The 21719-nt window shown below is 37.1% G+C and overlaps 1 protein-coding gene across 2 annotated transcripts in view; it reads left to right on the top strand.

Annotated features, from left to right (window-relative positions):
- The window catches only part of LOC131683690 (piezo-type mechanosensitive ion channel component-like), a 135325-nt gene that overhangs the window by 9574 nt on the left and 104032 nt on the right, over positions 1–21719 (top strand). For both annotated transcript variants that reach the window (XM_058965903.1, XM_058965902.1), the window contains exon 2: positions 10488–10949. The gene's annotated coding sequence lies outside the window, so the exon portion shown is untranslated. The remainder of the gene's footprint in view (positions 1–10487; positions 10950–21719) is intronic.

Here is a 21719-nt window from a genome sequence, read left to right as displayed (position 1 = left end):
GCTTTAGTATCTTGAGCAGAAAAACATTATATTTTTAATAAAAAATGCTGAATTCGTTGAATTTTTTTTGCTTAATTTTTTCAGTCATGTAGACTGAAAAAATCCCATTTTTATAGAACACCCATTACGAAGATTGCTGCGCTCTCACCAATCTTTCTACGCTGCGAAATAGGCGATTTTTTCTGCAACGACTCTTCATCTTCGACTTGCTTACAGACAATATAGCTTCTCCTGCGCTATTAGCGAAGCTTGATTGCAACGTTTCGGGAAGATCTTTCCGGAGAAATTATTTTGCCCGGCGCTCAATTCATCACACGCAGTACGGTCAGAATGATCCACTGGATGTTTGCTGCCACCATTCGAACAGCGTCTTTTTGATTTTAGTGTAGGTAGAGAGTCGTTCATATTAAAAATAGCTAGTTTATAGTTAGATTATAGAGGAATCTGTAGTGATCCCTTAGAAGACACTCTAAGCTCTATATTACAGAAGTACTAGACTAAGCTACGCCACTTAAATGATTATGCTTTCTTGGCTCAGGAAGAGTGTGACTGATGATCCCTACGAAATCCTTTACTGTTTTTAAAAACTATAGACAGTTGAGATTGAATTTATCTCTTGAGATGCCGTCAAATATAACAGCTCGAGGAATCTTCGACACGGGACCTGCAAATTTATGATTTGCAAAAAAATCGTTTCTCATATTTGGATTGATAATAAAGTAGATATATTTCTTCCCTCCCCTAGGTTAATGGATTCGACGGTATTGCAAACATCATCAAGCATATTGCATTAAGCCTCAATAGTGGTGCATCGAGGTGGCCGAGCGGGCATATGGACCTTTTTCATGTTTCGTTTTTTTCATGCTCTCTGCACCAGCCCAAACTAACGATCAGCCACTAGTCGTGGCCGACTGGCAGGTCGACGTGGATTGGCTTTTGCTGTGGACCTTTTCAGCAAACATTGTTCAACAGTTTAATGACAGTGTTGGTAGACACGGCTCGCAGCGGTGGTCAATGCGTGTCGATTTATCGGCCGACTTCGTCACCGTGCACAGGATAATTAAATAGTTTTAAAAGTAGAAGCCTATTAGTGGTCGTTTTGCACTAATTGTAGTTTTTAGTTCTAGTGCACAATTTTTATGTGCGCATGTCCATCTGTGTATATGCTCGTCTAAGTTTTTGTGACAACTGTATAAGGGAATGAATGCAGAACTGGCTTATATGATAAAATAGTGGGTAATCCGCTGTTCAATTTACGCATTCAATTCGATTCATTCGGGAAGATCGGATTGGCTAAATTAGGATAGAGGGAACTGGGCCAATTCGGACCTAGTAAGGGTTTATGAGCTATAGAACTGGAACGTGTCAATCGATTCACAAATAAATATTTTTTCCTGAAAGCCTGATCAATTTCGCACATTCTTGCGATCTTTTACCGTATTTTATAGAAACGGTTCTGCTCAAAAATACTTGAAAGGTCCAAATTACCCCAACCCTGTTCCAATTCGGACCGCCCATTTCTTATGGATTTTTTGCAATAGAAATGAATTCCTGAAATTTTGGCCTAAGTTATTCTCATTTGATTTTCACGAAATTTCTAATTGTGAAATGAAAAGTTCTCTTCTATATATAAAACTTTAAACTTTAAACATACATTAAATAGTTAGAGCTGGGCTAAATTACCTTATAATAGGTTATGAGCTATAACGTCGAAATCTGTCAACCGATTTGTGAAAAATTATGTTTTCCTCAAAGCTTGACCGACTGCGCACACTTTTCTCTCAAACATTTTTTCGCAATCGCGTATCAGATCGTATATGCGGCAACAGGTCCGATTTGAACCAGCCTATATCCTATTATTCACACTCCGATTAAACGAAAACAGTTGATTGTCTCGACTAAAACCAGATATTAAATAAAATATATTATCCGGCAGATCCAAATTCACGATAATCCACTTGATTTAATTAATTGTTGTTGTCAACAAAAATTTTATTTTTCGGCTCACACATTTTTCAAAAAAAAAGCACTCCGAAACAACATTCGCCCCTAGCGCACGCACACGAAAACTGAGAACCGCTAAATTTTGTGAGATAGAACAGAGCTACATGACAGCCGTGGAAATGATATACAGGCTTTTCATAATATTACCATATCTCAGAAACAACTGGGGGTTCGAATTGGCCAGCGGTTCGAATTGGCCCACTTCCTCCTTACAATTAATTTACCGACGCACGTGAATCATCCATTCCCGTTCAGCATAACATAATAAAATTCTATCAGAAGGCAATTGTCGTTAATGGTAAACAAACATCATTTGTTGGAGTTCAAGTAGTTTGACTGCATGTTACATGTGTTCTTTTCTTCTACTTCCTTAGTCTGCTTTAGAAGTATTTCTATTAGTTTACTTTTCCACTACTCATGTATACCAAAAATAAATTTGGTCAATTTGTACATTTCTAATTTGTCTCTTTACATCTATTTTTTTCTTTTTTCGGCATGTCAAGTTTCCTTCTATTACTATATCTTAAATTAGATTTATATGGACACTTAATTATAAAATACATTGCATATTCTCTCATATGGTCATGGCTCCGAAAATAGCAACGGCAGGCAAAAAAAAATTATTCAAATTTTGCGTCAATTTTTGCCTTTCTCATATAGAAAGGTTATGCAATCACTCTGAAAAACGTCAACCTAATCCCGGCCCGGAGGGCCGAGTGTTATATCCCATTCGATTCAGTTCCTCGAGATCGGAAAAAGTCTGTATGTGTGTGTATGTATGTGTGTATGTGTGTGTGTGTATGTGTGTGCGTATGTGTCAAATGATGTCACTCATTTTTCTCAGAGATGGCTGGACCGATTTACCCAAACTCAAATGAAAGGTGCAACCTTCCCATCGGCTGCTATTGAATTTTGGATCGATCGGAATTCTGGTTCCGGAATTACGGGTTTCAGAGTGCGGCCACACAGATATTTCTCATATAAACTATAGGAAAAATTAAAAATAGAATTTTTATTTTTGATGCTAAATCGTCGCTGTTGTGCTATCTTATGACAAGCGCCATTTTGCACATTTCGAGAAAAACGATTTTTAAAGTTTGAGATTGAACATCTTGAAACTTATAAATGGTATAAACAATCCAAAGAAAACAAATGATGCTTCTATCTATTCTGCATTAATCTCTCAAATATTACGAGAATCGGTTAACTACATAGCGAGTTTTCTTTAAAAATGTAAACAAAAGTCGGTCTCACACGTGTCATAGGTGTGTATTGATGACAAAATTTGTATGGCGTGTCATAATCGTGCATGGAAAATTTTCCATAGAAAAAAATCTTCAATTATTAACTTTTATTCAAATCTTTAGCTTCATTTGGTCTATAAACAATCAGTGAGATGCATTTTGAAGGAAATGAGTCAGGGAATCTAAAAAAAATAGTTATTTTTAGTTACAGTGTTGCCAAATATGCTATATTTCCAGTTTAAAACTTAAATTGCATTTTTGTCACAGTTCGTGCATCTTTGTTTCGAAAATGATTATGCCATTGTGTTTATCAGATAGTTTTACATATAAAAACATCTCATACATAAAGATAATTTGAGCGAATCCCCAGACACTCATTTGAAGCAAAAAATTAAAAATTTCTCAGCACGTTTCTCGCTATATCTCAGTAACCAAGCAGAATATCAAAATTCTGTAAGCGCCACTTTGTAGAGATTTCTGGATTTTAACAGGGGCGTAGTTGATGGTTTACGGAGAGGGGTTACACCCCCCCCCCCCTCTACTGTTCACTCCCCTCCTTTAAAAATCTCCTTAAATCACCCCTCAGACCACCACCCCATCCAGCCCTCATACCCCTACCTTTCAACCCCATCATCTTTAAACCACCACTATATTACAAAGCATACCAATTTAAGCTGGGGAGTCGTTCGTTCATGGGACTTTCGCCCTCCTCACATACCCACCCCCGCATGACAAAATGAGTTAGCAAGCAGATAACATTGATCTAATGCTGATTAGGCTAATGGAGTATAATATTTTTTTGTTTCAAGTGTTTCACCGTCGACAAGTAGCTCATCAAGTTCGTGGCTGGCATGCCATTGTGTATAAGTGCAAAGTGTACTAAGAATGTAATGGACATTTCCACAATTATGTTGAACATAAAAAGCCTCCGTGCCATAGTTTAGAGAAATGAGAAAGGCACAATTGCACCGCTAGGTGGATTAAAACAGGTTTTTTTTATTCAAATTTTGCTTCGTTTTTTTATTCAAACTTGTCTGTCATTTGTTAAAGTTTGTTGATGCTTCTTGCATGGCATGAAAATAACTAAAAGATCGCAAGGAGATAAAAACTTTTCAACTTTTTGCCTGGATCCACATTTTTCCATCGTAGTTAAATTTAAGTTTGATGATATTGCTTGAAAATTTGAATATGGATTAATGCTTATTTTTAATTGTGAAGTAATTAAAAACAAATAACTTGTAACGTGACGGACCAAAAATTCGAAAAAGTTTTGTGGACCACACCAACAGCTTGCATACAATGTGTAACCTACATTTTTTCTTACTACTTAGAGTCTACTTTTTGAAACTGTATTGTGAAAACTTTAAAATTTTATTCATTTTTGAGAAAATACAGTTGATCTTATGTAACAGATGTTTTCTGCTAAGAAGCAATTGCATCAAGTTTAATTCAATTATATCAAAACTGGTGACCATCTTCGATTCCGCTGAAACTTTTTACGTTTCTTATATATGGGAGACTAAGTATTTTGAATTGTTAAAAAACAAACAATTTTATTCAAGAGTAATATGTAAAAAGGACGTATGAGATCTTGAATGCACTACTTTCAAAATATATTGTTCGAAAATCGCCGTTTGTGCAGCAAAACTATATGATAGCGAGTTCTAGGGAATTAATTTTTCTGCGTGAATATTTTTTGGTGAAATTTTTCAAAAAGAAAAGACAAAAAAGTTGAAAAGTACAATTACAGAAAAACAATTATTTTTTTTTTGTTAACGCGAGCCTAAAAATAGAAGAAACAGTAATTGCATTAATAAGAAGTTATTAGTAAGAAACCATTTTTCACAACGACTTTGAGTATGCTTCTAAATTTCCTAATATTTTCCAATATTTATACAATATTAATACTAAATATCATTTCGAAGTAAATGCTCTTAAGAAAAATTTTCCAAAATATTTCGTTTTTTTTTGCAACTGATGAATACTGCTTCGCGTTGTCATCCACATCGGAGGTCATTCAAATACCGCTTTCTCCAGACCCAAGCTTATTAAGTTTCCTCAACAAGCTAGCGGCGACAATGTTCCATCGAAGTGGTGACAGTACACCACTTTGAGGATATTCGCAGACACTCAGTTTCCTTATCTGTACTTGTCTTAACGATGAGCCTTGACATCGTGCTGCTTCCAAGATGGATTTGAAAGACACGTTGTTAAAAGCACCTTTTATACTATGAAAAACTCCTAAACTTGATTATTTTTGTGAGAAAGCTTTTTCAATGTTGTAGACAACATTGTATAAAAGAGATGAAGCAGCTCAAAGCTGAAAGCCTCTAAAATAAAGATATAAAAAAACATTGTATAACAGGGTGGTCGTAGACTTCCCCCGGCTGATATGCATGTTGCATTGCATGCAGCGGGTGCTCGCCTAAGCTAACATCCCGAATGTATTGGTCGATTAAACGTTGTACTGATTTGAGAAGGAAGAAGGTCAGACTGATCGATCTAAAGCTCTTTGTCTTCTCATAAGTGAAGCGGCCACCTTTGGGAATGAATTTTACAGTTATTTCCCGCAACGCTAATGGAATGTATCCTGTTGCAAGACTACAAGTAAGAACCTTTTTGAAATATTCTTGAAGTGCTCAAATCCTCCTTATAGCAGAATTGGAATGATTCCATCCTTTTCCGGAGCAAAACTTGAACATGAAATTCTTTCGATTTCAAAACTAGCTTATTTAATCTGCTAGTCTCGTTGAGACTTGAGACATTTGTGCAGAGGCTTATCCAACCACTTCGCTCAGAGGATCGAAGGGCATTTCTGTATGCTTTGCGAGCCAACCTTAATGCCTCCGGCCCGTCCCTGCGTCTGCGATTCCATGGATTTCTGCATAACTTTTTGAGTCGAATAAGTTCGATATTCTACCAAGGTGTTTCTCTAGAAGCACGCATAACTCGAAGCGGGCAAGCCTCTTGGTATACTGCTACTATGAGTGAGTTTGTTTTACCCACGACCTCATCCAAGTCACGTGGAAATTCAATCGTTGTAAGATACCCCTGAAACCTAGTCGCCAAGCCGCCATCGTAGAAGTCCCAGTTCGTGGATTATGGGATTACGATATGTGACGATATCTAGCGAAATGTTTAAATGATCAAAGACGATGTACTTATGATCAGATAACGACTGTTCAAGCTCGTTAGGTACGAGCCAGTTTGTTAGCTCATGCGTAATACTGTCAGAGCAGAGAGTTACATCCAACACCTCTTCTCTGCTAGCTCGTGCAAATATGGGGTGATTTCCTACATTACGTATGTGCAGATTTGTACCACTTAAGTGTTCCATCAATTCGGTGCCTCTCAAATTTATATCTGGTGGTGGTGCACGAGGCATTTTATGATGATTTTCCATACCATTTTTGTTGAATGCTTCGAAGACGGGGTTAAGCAGCTTTCCAACATAGAAGATTCCTTTATTGAAATACGGTTCTTGAACCAAAGCTATGGAAGCTTTTCTTTCCTGCACAAGGCGGGATAGAGTCATAGTTGCTATACGTTTATGCTGAAGATTAATTTGTGCTACTGTAATTATACTCGATCACAGCACTACACATTTCATCATCAGCACTCGTTGTACAGCAGCTAGAAGATACCAAACACGTTGGCTTATAATCGCCTATAGCAAACCTCGAAATGGGTATTAGGGACATGATCGCCATTTGAATCCCACGATTTGCGAAGAAACAAACGTCCACTGTATTAGAGATTCGCTTAACACAGTACGCCACGACACTCCGTGCGCGACTGGCATATTTTAGTCCTGCCAGCAATTCAGCCCTCGGCACGGAGAATCACCTTGACTTGAGGACTAGGGTATCCCAAAATGACATCATGTTAAAAAAGTCATCGGGATCACTTCTTAAATGAAAGGTTAGGGTATTAGGAGCACTTTCTTCTTCGGAGTGAATTTGCTAAAACGCTTCCTACTGGTGGCGAATTTTGATTTTTTGAAAAATGGGCCGATTTTTGATAAAATTTGAGATTTATGCCTGTTGAAGTGGACCTGCACTGTCATAGATTTTTTCAATTTTTTTATTTTTCTGGAGATCTAAATGGAGAAGTTTGGTTAGTTAGTTTGTACAAATTTTGAATTATAAGAGCGGCAGAGCCACTAAAACTTAGTAAAAAGTGAAATTTTTGGTGTTTTTCAGTATTTTTTCTTCAAAACTGGCAACTACAAAATTTTAAAAGTATAGAAAACACTTTATATAGTTGAGCCAAATAAAGGGGCGTATTTTTGCTGAAGAAAGTGTATAGCTACGGCTAATGGGGTATGAGTTATTTAAGTTTTTGTTAGATAATCTTTGACATTTTTAGCAATTCATCAAAAATAATGCTGTTCCAAAAAGTAAATCAGTTCAAATGTGCTTTGACCACACATCGTTTTTCGGAAAATAGAAGGAAAGTGATGAAAAATCACGTTTTCTGTACGTCTTTAGTATGGCAGGACGAGGTGTAATAAGCATCTTATGATTTTTTTGTAACTTAAATTATGAAAATAATGATAACTTTGCTAATGATGCCAAGTCTCTAATTATTTTTTGAAAAGTTAATTCTCCATAATTACTTCTAGGACAAAAAAATTATTGTGTCAGAAGATGCGCTGTATTCTGTTGTAAAACTTTTTCGAGGATATTTGCCCCAAATTTGACTATTTCGGAATTATGTGATCTAAACAGTAATTATCAGCTTTCCAACACTCACCTCACTCTTCTGCATTTTTCTCTACTTTAAAGTTCCTAACATGAAAATATAAAATGTGAATACGCCAATCAATTTAGCCTTCAAATATACGCCATAAGTTACCATTAACTCGACATATTTGGTTTGATTTTAGTGATTTTCAAAATCGCTAGGGTGCTATTAGTACAAAATAATTTTAAAAAAATCGTCTAATGCTCATAAAACCGATTCTGATGTACTAGAGACAAGCGAAAAACGCCATTTTTCATCATTTTCATTCTGTTTTCCGAAAAATAATATGCGGACTAAGCACACTTAAGTTGTCTTATTTTGTAGAACAGTGTTATTTTTGATGAATATCATAAAATGTCAAAAGGTTATTTAACAAAAACTTAAATAACTCATAACCCATTGGCCGTAGCTATACACTTTCTTCAGCAAAATTACGCCCCTTTATTCGGCTCAACTATATAAAGTGTTTTCTATACTTTTAAAATTTTTGTAGATACCCAGTTTTGAAGAAAAACTACTGCAAAAAATCAAAAAAATCACTTTTTACTAAGTTTTAATGGCTCAGCCGCACTTATAATTCAAAATTTGTACAAACTAACTAACCAAACTTCTCCATTAGGACCTTCCGAAAATAAAAAAATGCTGGAAAAAATCTAAGGTCATTCAGGAGTGCTTCTAGAGGCATGCATTTGAAATTTTGCACAAAATCGGCCCATTTTTCAAAAGATTAAAATTCGCCGCCAGTAGGGAGCATTTTAGCAAATTCACTCCGCAGAAGAAAATGCTCCTAATACCCTAACCTTTTATTTAAGAAGTGAGCCCGATGACTTTTTTAACATGATGTCATTTTGGGACACCCTATTGAGGACTCCTGTTTAAGTCGCCTCTTGCGACATGTGAACAGGAACCCAGTTGATCTAGGCCACGGCCTCTAGGCTGATTTTGTCCGGAGAAAGATAATAGACTATTATCAACCTCATAGTGGACCCTAACTGGTTTCAAACCATCATACTTGAAACATTTTTAATCGAATTAATGTCTGAAGAAAGTGGTATTTGAATGACCGGTGTGTATAACAACGCGAAGCAGTATTCGTCAGTTGCAAAATTCAAGAAAGCAATCAAATCATTCTAAAACAAGCTCGTAATAATTAAATTCCGAAGCAAATGAACCTTGTATTGATTAAGCGGAGGCTCTCATACAAAATTTTCAAAAATTTGATTTTTTTCTTCGCATTTTTTTAAAGGTATAAGTGTCTATTATATTGTGTTAAACGGGTTTTTCGATTCGCGCATCAAAAAAGTTTATGCAGGCCATTGTTCAAAGCGGCGTCCTGGTCGCCATGGGATGCTCTCAGCTCGAGAAGCGCGCCTCAGGTAGAAACCTTTTCATGGCATTATGTACGTTCTCAGAATGCTTCGCATTGCACTGTATTTCGCGACTTGATCTGTATAGGGGTCCACTGCTGGGATGAACGGTGAAAAACGAAAAATTTTGGTCAAAATTGTTAGTCACTTTGTAGTTCGCCATATTGGATTTTTATTTTTTTATTTTGATTTAACTCAATGAACTGATTTTGAACTTTGAACTCAAATTCGTGTTCATAAATTACAAAACCTTTTGCACGATTTTGGCTGAAATTCCACTTATTTTTTTAGTGGGGGTCCGCCATATTGAATTGGCTTTTTTGAATTTCAAAAAACTGACTGCAGATTTGTAATCAGCGATGTCCAAAACCCATAATTCCATGTAATTGTTTTAAAATATTGACATTCTACCGCGAATAATTCTTCGAACGTTTAGCTCAAAACATGATTTTTCAAAACTGCCCACCATCTCATTTTAAAACGGTTCAATTTAAAGATTTCATCTCTTGACCTCTCGAAACAAACCCTTTTTCATCGGAGAAACGATCTATAAAATCTACAAATTCTTTGTATTCACTATTTTTCGCGAAGCCTTAAAGTGGAAGAAAGGGCTAAAAAATCGATCTCAAAGTTTGAGATCGCTCCATTGCGTCAAATTTGAAGTTTTTTGCCCGTTCTTAGGTCATTACACCAACAAATTTAGTTTGCTTTGGAGCTGCCATTTGGTTTTTTCGTCTTGAAAAAATTTGTAAATGAAGACGAAAATATAAGCTTTTTGAATCTGTAAACTGTTTTCTTCTATGCTTTTTCATTGGCCCACAAAAAAAAAATCCAAACTTTTTTGGTCATTCGAATGCGAACCTTCCCTTAAGGTACAGCCCAAAGATCCGATGTGCATAGTTCTTACGAACTATGGTTGACATCAGTGCACCAGAAGAGATGATTTTGTCTTTTGAAATGGAAACAGCAAAAATAGAACATTTTTCAAAAGTTATCTCCAGTTTGTGTTGGTGATCTAGCACATACAGCACACATGTTTCATAGGATCCAGCGTACATAGTCATTAAACAGAAACACTTGGCTGTTCACTAATCACATAATAAATTTCTCTTTCGTTCACTTTCAGACCAATCAACGCTCCATATGTCTCCCATACCATATACAACAAGGCTGCGAAAACGCTCGCGACGAAATTAACAAAAGAAGAGAAATGTTTATAATTTTTTGCGTTGGATGCGCGTTAAACATGGTGATGATTCATAATGCGTGAAAAACCTGATCATCAATTGTCTGCTGGTGATTTCCGTGTAAATGATACCTAGCTTCGGTTATGCGGAATCAAAACAAAAGTGATCATCGAGAGTTTGAAATTGTGAATTAGAGACAACTGTAGTGTAAAATAGCCAACCGTAGTTTCAAAGTGCCCTTCTTAGTGAAAATTTTCAGTTTTTTGCGATAGTGAAGTAATAGGTTTCCGTTGTCGCGATGAGCTAATCATCCTGTCTAGATTGTACAGCGTATCAATATTCTAGAAGTACGCCTCGAATGCCAAATGGATTAACCTCAGTCGCCATTTTCTACTGTTTCGGTAAGTGGCTAATCATATTTTTACATAATATTACTTGGTACGGACGAATACTTTGGTTCATGAGCGAATCCATCAGTGAAGTTTGAATGCAGCAAATTTCATGTCTAGCAGTCGACAGATTGATGAATTTTGTGAATCCGAACCTCCCTGTGAAGGTTGAATCGGATGAATGGCTTTGTTCAAATATTTATACCGACAATTAAATTAACCTTTCCGCGCCGGCTTGCCTATGTTGTGTGTACGCATGCTTCGTTATGTCTATTCCGCAGTGAGTTGCTTGCGGGTAGAAGATTTATTACCAACTGCTCGAAGCTGGAGAAACGTTCTCAAACCTTGAAGTTCAAATACAAACATTATAGGTAGCGGCTGGTACCACATTAAATATTAAGTCTCACTGAATTAGGTTGAGGAAGTCATTCAATCTTAGCTGGGATTGTTGGTTTGTTTAACCCACCAAGCACCCACGATGTTGATCTCGAAAGTGTAGGTCGCGAATCGAAGTCAAGCGATTGACTCAAGGGTAAAATCCGGAATATTTACGCGTGATTGACGGTTGCATGATAAGTCATGGAGCGAATGGGAAAAAAGGAGAAATTGATACATTGCTTACACAATCGGAAGCGCGCTAAGGGGCGATATGTTATTGTAGCCGAAAGTGATGCCTCACAGCTCATATACAGTGCCACAAAAATAGAATTCGCGATGTGCTTGTTGTGGGCAATAATCGTTCTTGGTAATGGGGAGTTCGGATTGTTTCCGTCGCATTCGCGTGGATATGGTGAAGTGTAAACATGTGCGGCGGAAGGTCTGAATGGTTAAAACAGAATGCTCCGTTTCTGACGCAACGTCAGACGCGATCTGATTTCAAAGTTGTTAGTACAACATCGCCTCGTTCGCTACAGAAAGTAACCCAAGGTTAGACATAGTTCTCAAAGCGGGTTTCGACGTTCCGGCAATGATGGAGCATTCTGTTTGGGCCTTATGATAAAGAACAGAGCATTTTTATTGCAGCAAGAAAAAGTGCAATACGACGGCGCTAGCGAATGGAACCCCTGCAGCTAGACAGGGACGTGAATAAATATTAGTCTTGTATAGACATAGATAATAATAGAAGTGTCGCTTCAGATGTTTAGTTCTCGATTATTTCTGAATTTAGAATATAGCTATGCGACTGATTACACGGTGCCACCGTGAGTTTGAACTTTTCGTGTGGCCTTGTTGTAGGTCTCTTCAAATGCAACACAAAACAATGTTTCATAAATGTTGTACTCACTCAAAATCTTTCTTTATTTAAAAAAAACCTTACTCTGTGTCCTTTTGCACCCAAAAATTAGCACGGTTCCTTAAAAGCTCAGAGAAAAAATGCGTTTTCATGATAATCGCCATGGTGTAATGTTGATCGTAGTGACAATGCGACATAAACGCCCTTAAATTGAATAACGCCAGGATTTTGATGATTAAAGAGCCGTTGGTATACAATGTTCTTTTAAATTAGCATTTGAAATGGGACGTTTTTTCAGTAAAATGAGTACATGTTTTGCATGAAATAATCGAATACAATCCTTCTTTTCATATCGTCTCCCCAGAAACGTACAATATTTCTTTCAAAACAGCATAATATAGCATTCTGTTGGTGAGGCCTATTCTTCTATTCTGTGTAGAATATTCCAGAACTGATTTTGGAGGTGGAGACTCAATCAGAAATCTGTGTTTTGTAACCACATTGTCCCCGAAATTTCATATAGTGAAAAGGATGAAGTCCTAGACGGTTATTAGTAACTAGCATCAGTTAGATGAGAAATATAAGCTACAAAATTGGCACTAGTTAGGTACTAATAAGCGTATTTTGCATTATGAAGGATCGTATTTTTGAATGTATGTGATGTTTATTCTCAATAAGGACAGCAAAATCAAACGGAAGTCGGATTCGATTGAACCACATTCGTCCCAAAAATCATTCCGGTGTAATGCAGAATAAACTTTTGAATCCTAATCAGTCTGTTTAGTGGTAAACGCGATAAAAAGAACGTGAGAAATAATATACAAACGCTTGATGCTTTCGCGATAATACAAACCTGATCGCAAATGCAATCATTCACGCATATGAATGTCCACGATCTCGCAAGCATATAAATGTCCCGGTAATTAAGTCAACTTGGGAGGCCTTACGCCAACATACAAACGCCCGCTCTCGCGCGATCATGAATCATACCCGTCCGGATGCTTTTTCTCTGAAATTTGAAACCTATATACACAACAAACAAGTCTAAGAGCGCCATAGTTGGAAACTCCAGTGAGATGGGGGATCTCACTTTCTTCCTACATTCAAAATTAAACATCAAAATGACGACACTTCGAATATTCAAAAGCCCAAGCTAATATAAAAACGACTTCTCGGTAATATAAACCAATTCAAACACGCGAAATTACGTGACATCAAAACGCCTCATAGAGGAGTAACTAGAACAAATTCCAAAATATTTTTTCTTCGATTTTTTATTGTGTTTTATATTTTTACATAGGTACCTGAAAACTGACTGCGTGTTGTGGCAAAATTAGGAGTATGTAAAAAATGTCTAAGGAATTTTAGCATCTTTTTAAAATTGTGATATTTTAAGGGGTTTTATTCATTTTCTACTATATATCCAGCAATATCGCTTTCTAGTGATTATGACTGTATTATGTAAGACAATATTATTACAAACGCAGCTGAACAAAACCATTTGCAATAAAAATAGTTGTGTTACTGTGTATTGCATCGGCTATCAAGATACCACTTTTTAACAAATTTTATAAATTTGAATGATAAAAAAGTTACATTAAACGGCGAGATCCGGCATAGCTGCTGAAAAAGTATTGTAAAACAAGAGTTCAACTATCCAAAAACATTCAAACTCATCTTCCGGTCTTGTTCGATCCGCAAATTGCAAGCGATTTGAAAATATCACTACATTCCTGTGTTCCTTCTCTTCTTCCTTTTCCATTGATCATCTGTCCATGCAACTGGAAAATCCAATCTATTCACACAAATCACCTCGATATTACCAGTATTCGAAAGGATATAGAAAATCGACCTCTGCACTGGTAGGTTAATAGATGCCAAATCGTTCCAAAAACCAGTTATTATCTATTTTTAGTTCACGACATAATAACAAAAATAGCAGCAGTACATGATTTTGACCAGAATTTGACCCCCGTTACTCATCTGTGCGCCCATGCGATTAACCACGTTAACATAGAAACGCTCGTATCTTTCGCGACAAGATATATCTGATCACGCATGCCATCGCGATCATCAGCGTATGCATATGCCCGCCATTTCGCATACATAGAAACATCTAGGATTAAGGGAGCGTCTGGTGTAAAGTGCTCCAAACGAAAGTTATTTTGTTTTACGATTTTGAAGGCAAGGCAACAATAGATACATTGTGTAATGTTAGGATCGCTTTATACATTCATTGTGCACGAAAAAAAATATTTGCAGTCGCACAGAGCCACACATACGAACGTTCCAAGAGTAGACGTCCAACCATTTCCACGTCGAGGAGCGCCGCGGCGAACACGATAACTCTCGATAAAATTGTCTGATACGGGAAATTGAGTTTTGTAAAGCTTTGACTTGTAGTTAGTCGATGATCCTCAAAAAATAGAAAAAGTTCGAGTTTCGAAAAATGGCTTCATGAAAACTGAAAAATCTCATATTTTACAGTAAAATTTGCTCATTTTTCTTCAGAATAATAGGGTGAATTTTTTTTATTCAGTTTTCTGTGGTTCATCGACAGGCTACACATATTGGGCATCCCCATAAAAAATCAAGTCAATTTGTTGATTGGTTTTTGAGTTATCGTGTTCTATAATTTGAAAAACGCAGTTTCGAAAAAAAAAACGCTTTTAAAAGGGCGTCACACATCAAATTGCGTCACGGGAAAAACGCTGTAGAAAATAACCCATTGGGAATTTTCTCTAGAAAATTTGGGTAGAAGTAGTTTAGAGTGTATTGTTCACACTGTATTTTTAACGCTGTCAGTATTTCGAAAATTGTTGCCGATAGATTGAAATATGCGTGTGTTATAGCAAATGCGCGCGTGTAATGCATGGCTGTTTAAAACAAAAGAAGTTAGCGTGGCCACTGGGATTGCGGGAGACCTTTCAACAATTAAGCGAATATCGAAAAGAAATCGATTAATTTTGCCCTCTACACCAAACGCCCCTTAAGTGAATATGTTGGAATTTACGAATTTATAAACACCGTCTCAAGTGCGATTATACCTGCGCCCTTTCCAATGCGAACCTGAATTGGTAACGCCCGGAAGTCCCTAGGTCCATGCATTCGATCTAAACATCTGAACACCGGAAGTTCCTACCCTCGGCTCTAGCAGCCTAACTACAGGCCTTTAGTTGGTTCAATCTAATAAAAAAGGAAAAAATGACGCTTATATACACTAAACAATACGTTCCATGGCGACACGGTTATAAAAACGAATACATGCATGCGAAGCAGCACACACGACATACACGTTAACATACAATCGCTTGAACCCTTCGCAATCATCTACGCAATCTCGAAAACATGAAAACACTTGGGTGATAAAGAGAACGGTTGATCACGCATATAAACGCGGTCTTAATCGAGGTTATAGTGACTGAGAGTGAAACAATTCATTTGGCAACAGGAGAAAATCAAATGTACGTTTATCGTTATTTAGGTATTTCCATTAGGAATACCGAAATAACTGATTTAAATCAAAAACATTTCAGAAATTATTATTATTTTGTTTTTTTTTATTATTTTGATTATAGAGGTTTTAACCTTAAGGTCATTCGCCTCTTCGGATAAGAAAAATCTCTAACTCTATGTGCGGGGTTGGGATGCGAACCCAGGTGAGCAGCATACAAGGTAATCGATTTACCAACTACGCTGTGCCCGCCCCTTTCAGAAATTAGTAAAAATTACTACATTCGCATTAACAGGCTAAAGTGTATACCATTTCATTACGTTTATGCCTCGGACATTATCTACCCATCTTTTTAATCTAAATCAATAAAATTGTTCTGAAAACCTAATAGTTGCATAATCTTAGGCGATTTAATGCTATACTTTTGTAAACTCCCGACAGAAAACAAAATTACGTGCTTGTCCAACGAGCTTTTTGTCCTTTTGTAGTGAGTTATGCCCTGTTGTTCTGGTGAAGTTTAACACCGCACAAGTTCGTTTTGCAATACCCATTTTTCAAAGTGTAATTTATAATGATTTTGAAGCATTGCACATTTTTCATTGCTTTTGAATATTTTGCAATGCGTTATGATTGCGATTACAGGTTGGTTAAATGATATCATTCATTCAAATTCTGTTCTATAGGTAAGTTATGGTCATATTTCCTGAGGGGCGCGTTTTACCCCATCTCTTCCTAAATAATAATATACTCTAACCTTAACCAAACAGGTTTCTTAGAGTGAGATTTTCGCAATCACCCTGCAATTGTCACGTACGATAATCTACATCTACGGATCCCTATTTAACTGTGTTTGCAGCATGATGCCACATAAAACGTTTTCCCAGTTAGCCCCGAGGACCGACTATTTTAAGATTTTAAGATTGCCCGGGTAGTAAAAAATGTCTATTAACTCTTAAGTAAGCTTCCAATAAGCCAATACCATCTCCTTTATACAACGAAACAACCAGTATTTATCAAATCGTCTATCGCACCCGCACTACCGCTTGTCAAAGAAAAACGAACCAAAGAGCACACGCTAGTGCACAGTGTGCACTGCACACTTCAATGTGTGCAACGCAGTGCGCATCAGAACACGCGCCTTGGTCAATTTATCTGAACACGCAGCTGACGCCACACATAATTTAAACACTAAGAGAGCGCGGTTCTCTCTCACCAAATCATCCCATCGACAATCCATTTATTCAACTCTGCAAGAAAGCTTTCTGCTCTTCTGTGGTGTGTCATTTTTCTATACTATAAATGCAACTGGCACGCTAGTCCATCATTGGAATAAAATGCTGTCAGTGCCTGGCGGCTGTCGTTGGAGGTAATATTACCTGCCACCGAAGAATGCGAGCTAACATAAAACGCAGCAGCTACTACGCCTACAACGACAGAACGCAAACTAACAATTTTTTCTCATGTTCTCTTTTTATACGTGCGTCGCAGTTCATTGGATGACAAAGGGGCAGTGCTAGCAACGCTCTCTACTTGGTCGAATTGTACCGATCAATCATGGATCAGATAATTTTTGCTTTCATAAAATCCATTATCCAGAACTCAAGTAGAAGTAAATTCACCAAATCTTCGATTTGTCTTATCAGAGGCACCAAAAGGAATTCTTTGAGTCCCGGATTGAAAGACGATTTAAGCCGGGAAGAAGCTCTGGTAATCATTGTTTCATCGCCATTGATAGCAGCCAGAGTTTGGTTGACAACTGGAATCATTTCGATTTGTTCGGCTGTTAAATTTTCTTGTAAAAGGACTACAGGTCATTCATATGCTTTGTACGTACGAACACCTTTTTATTTTGAACTTCCACGTAAGAGAAGAAAGTTGAGAGATTAAAAAAGACATCGGATGGTACAAAAGCTATAGTTTAAGCCGTATTTGAATGACAATATCTCTTCGGATGTGTAGTCGTTCTGTTATCTCAATATCCTCTCAGGGGCTTTGATATATCAGTTCGTCGAGAAGTGTCTTTTATTTCCTTGGAAGTAAACCTAACCTTACCCAATGCTTCCCATCCTTTTTTTGCAATAACAACATCAAATCCTCGTACGCCGCTGCAAAACAAAATGAAAATTTCTGAGCGATCAAAAATCATTTGTTCGAGTAACATTTGCGGTAAAATTGCAAATTTGAGTATTTATGCATTATTGTCGCTTTCCTTATTTTGAAATATCTTTTTTAAGTCCCTGGAGCACATTTTAGGTCAATAAAAATATTCGATTGCTTTAAAATTATACCGTGGTGTATCCCTTCAATGCTGTTTAACTAATCGCAACTACCCTAATCCATGGATGCGATGTAGATATTCATAATAGAAACTAACTTTCAAATGTTCACATCGACTGCAAACTTTGCTTTGTTATTAGCTCCGCTGATTGATAACAAACAATTACGTGTACATTTATCAGTGTTGTTAATTTTGTAAGCCCAATCGTATCAAATCGTTTTTCCACTGTGAAAACATTTCGTCGAGCAATGATTGGAAAATAAGACTATTGTTATGAAGGAATGGACAGAATTTCAGTATGTACAGAAGCTCGACGTGAATATTTTTGTTAAAATATTTTCGCTTGTTGTTATTATATTATTTACTTGAGTGAGTGAATCTACAAATTCGAATCGCACCGAACAGGAACGTGCGATATCCCGAAGTAACAATCTAATCGACTGCACAAGGCATTTCACGGGTATGACCCCGCATTTCACGGGTATGACGCAATATTGCATTTCCAACTGAATTATCGCGACTCGCGACCTCGACGGTTTTTGTCGTCTCTGAGACCGGCTTCCCGGCCGGTTTATTCTGCTATATTACATGGGGGCTATACGATGCCGACTTAGACGTTGTTTCTTTAGCTGTTTCGCATCATGAAGGCACACATTACTTGTCACTTTCCGGGGAAGACGATACTGTTGCCACTTTGTCGTGCATTCGTTTGTTGTGTTGTTCTGGCTGGCATAGAACGAGTAATTCAACTTGTGAACATTGCTAAGGTTTCAGTAGTTCGTCGAACTTGGCTGTTAAATGGTTTTTCACGCTGTTTCTCAACACAATATAAAATTATTTATTTGTTCTTAACAAGAGGAACGCGTGTTTTACGAAATTCATAACAATATCAAGATAAGATTTATTGTAGTTTCAAATTCGATTTACACGTGCTGCTCGAGTAACACAGTGGAAAATAGGTAGTTGCATGCTGATTGACCTAATTTTCAATCAACGTTCCGATAAGAAAACTCTTCGGTTATGTTTGAAGTTTCACTTAATTTCAAATTCACAAAACGGTTTGCATTCAATACTGACCCTTTTCGTCTGCGCGGAGACCCTGCCCCACTAGCACAGACCCTGCCCTAGGTAGCACGGGTGTGCATTTGTTGTGCACTTGTCTTTCGTGGGAAGCTTGACTGTGAGCGAATGGCCGGCAGACGTCTGGAGATCGAGAAATGCGATATGGTAGCAGTCGCACGCCAGCAAACGTCATTACCCACTGCCAGGGTCTTGTTGTAAACTCTTTTCGCAAGGGCGCTCTATGATTGAATATTGTACTGGGATGAAGGTGTGTCGGTGCAAATAATGAATGCTTAGATTGCATATAATTACGATACAAATGTAATTTGTGTTTGTCGGAAAATGATGGTACCCTATTAGTCGCACATGATGTAGTTATGTTGTTGTTGATTACAGCCATCAGTCACGTGAGTCTACTTAGTTAGAACTGCGGTTTGTCACTGCAAGTCTGGTTTCCTTGTTAAGGTCCACTACACACCTAAAAACATTTTGCTAAGCTCTTTCAAAGTCGTTGATCTTGTTTCCTTATTTAGAACCGCCAATTAGCGATACACTTGCCAACAACAGTATCGGAATGTCTTAAACTCGAGTCGGCTAACTCACCGGCATCCTAAATATGACACTCTAACTTCACCGAAGCCGATTGTGCCATTTACAAACGGTTTACCAGGGAAAGATCATCGAAATGGCATCAAGTCGCTATTCGGTATAGTGCCGGAAAAATTTTGTGTTTCAAAATTGATATTATGACCTAATTTAAATTCAGTTGTGTGCAGAAATGGAAACTACACTACATGCGAAATTTCACAGCTGTTTTGTATCCCGCAATAAAGTAGTAGTTGGTTGCTAAATATTATTTCGGAAGAATAGGAGCGAAAAATAATACAGGTATACGTATCGATATTTCGTACCATCGATAGTACGTAAATTTTGCCTCGATAGTATGTACAGTAGAGATGGTCGGGTTCGGGTTTTTGGACCCGAAACCCGGACCCGACCCGAACCCGACGGGTTTCTGGTCGGGTTCGGGTTCTGTAAATTTAAGCTTCTCGGGTTCGGGTCGGGTTCCGGGTTTTCAAATTTGAAATTCTCGGGTTCGGGTCGGGTCCGGGTTTATAAAATTTTTGGACTTTCGGGCTCGGGTCGGGTTCGGGTTTTTCAAATTAGAAATTATCGGGGTCGGGTCGGGTTCGGGTTTTGAACAAAACAACCCATCCATTTCATGACACTGTTTGCGTCTATACACAAAACGCAGTCTTTTTTGTAGTAGTGAATTATACTTCGTAATTCGAATGGATGACACATATAACCGTACCAAATGTTAGCACCTCTGAAACGCTAGAATTCGTCGTATTTTCTGGTGCTCAAATATTGTATTTTTTCATTCTTGTATAAAATTCCGTCTCTTCAGATTCGCAAACTGCCTGAATTATTTAATTTTTTAAACGAACATTCATGAAAGATCATTCAACAATACGTGTTTCACATCTAAAATCTCTTTGCGTATTATTTTTCATGATAATTAGCAATAAACCAAGTCAACAGGAATTTATCGGAAAATATCGGTTCAACTTTTTTATAATGGAATATAAAGTTCGACAAGTACTTTAAAACCGATATTTAGGCCGCGGCGACTTTTTCTCTACGTAAACGGTTTTGTGGGGTACATTCGTACCCCAGAACTAAAATCGCTCTAGTATGTCTAATTTTTATTAAATTTATAATTAAATTGGATAGTTTTATTCTAAAATCATTCGTAAAGTAACCTGTTTAAAAATATTCGTGTTTTGGCTATTTAATTAGGTAGTATTTCATTTTGTATAAAACAAGTCTTTAAAATACGTCAAAATTCTCTTTTTTCCTTCATATTGCTATAACTCCGGTAGTTTCAAATCGATTTTGACCATTTAAACGACGTTGTAAAGCTTATTAAATTTTCTTTTGAACATTTTTTTTCAAAAACCGGTCCAAAAGTATATTTATTCCGATGCTTTTTTAAAACCAAACGCCAATAAAAAGCGTTAAAAATACAGCAATATGCAGTAACAGAGATGAAACAGGAAGGCGTCGAAGGAATAGATAGAGCCGGTGCATTGTACGTGTATATAAAGTAAGTATGCTCCAGAGCCTGGGCTGCAGAAGATAACGATTCGAATGATGCGTCTTGCATAGTATATACAAATCATATTCACAAATGTGTTTTGACTCTTTCATCCGCAAAAGCAAAAATTACGATACCGATCCAAACGCATTTTCTAGTTGCTTTGCTATAGTGCTTTGTTATACCAAATAACAGATACTATTATTCAGCAGAGTTGAAACTTATACAATTTTACACAAGTTTCTCGCTTACTATGTATCGATATTTTGCTTTTAAAAAAATATATAATTTTTTTTTGAATTATGTGCACATGACAAAACACTAACGCTAACGGTTTTGTGGGGTACATTTGTACCCCAAACAAACTTTAAGCAAGCACTGTTAAATTGGTCAAATGAAACAAATAGGTTGTACCTGCCTTCACGGAAGTTTAATAATCAAATTGGTTTATGATAAAGATTTCTTACAATAAACTGTAACGGAAAAATAAGGATTTGGACTCAAAAATTTGGTGGTACTTTGGTGTCATTATGGCGGCTCAAATTTAAAAAAGGGCACATTATTTTTTTAAAAGCAGATAGTTTAGGCCAAATTTATTTTCTAGAAACTGTCTTTGTTCCATCAGACCTAAACCTAGCTTCACTTTCGCCAGG

Source organism: Topomyia yanbarensis, chromosome 2 (assembly GCF_030247195.1).
Source record: "Topomyia yanbarensis strain Yona2022 chromosome 2, ASM3024719v1, whole genome shotgun sequence".
Classification (NCBI taxonomy): Eukaryota; Metazoa; Arthropoda; class Insecta; order Diptera; family Culicidae; genus Topomyia; species Topomyia yanbarensis.
Note: the sequence above shows the minus strand (reverse complement) of the source record. Positions and strands in the feature narration are given on the sequence as shown.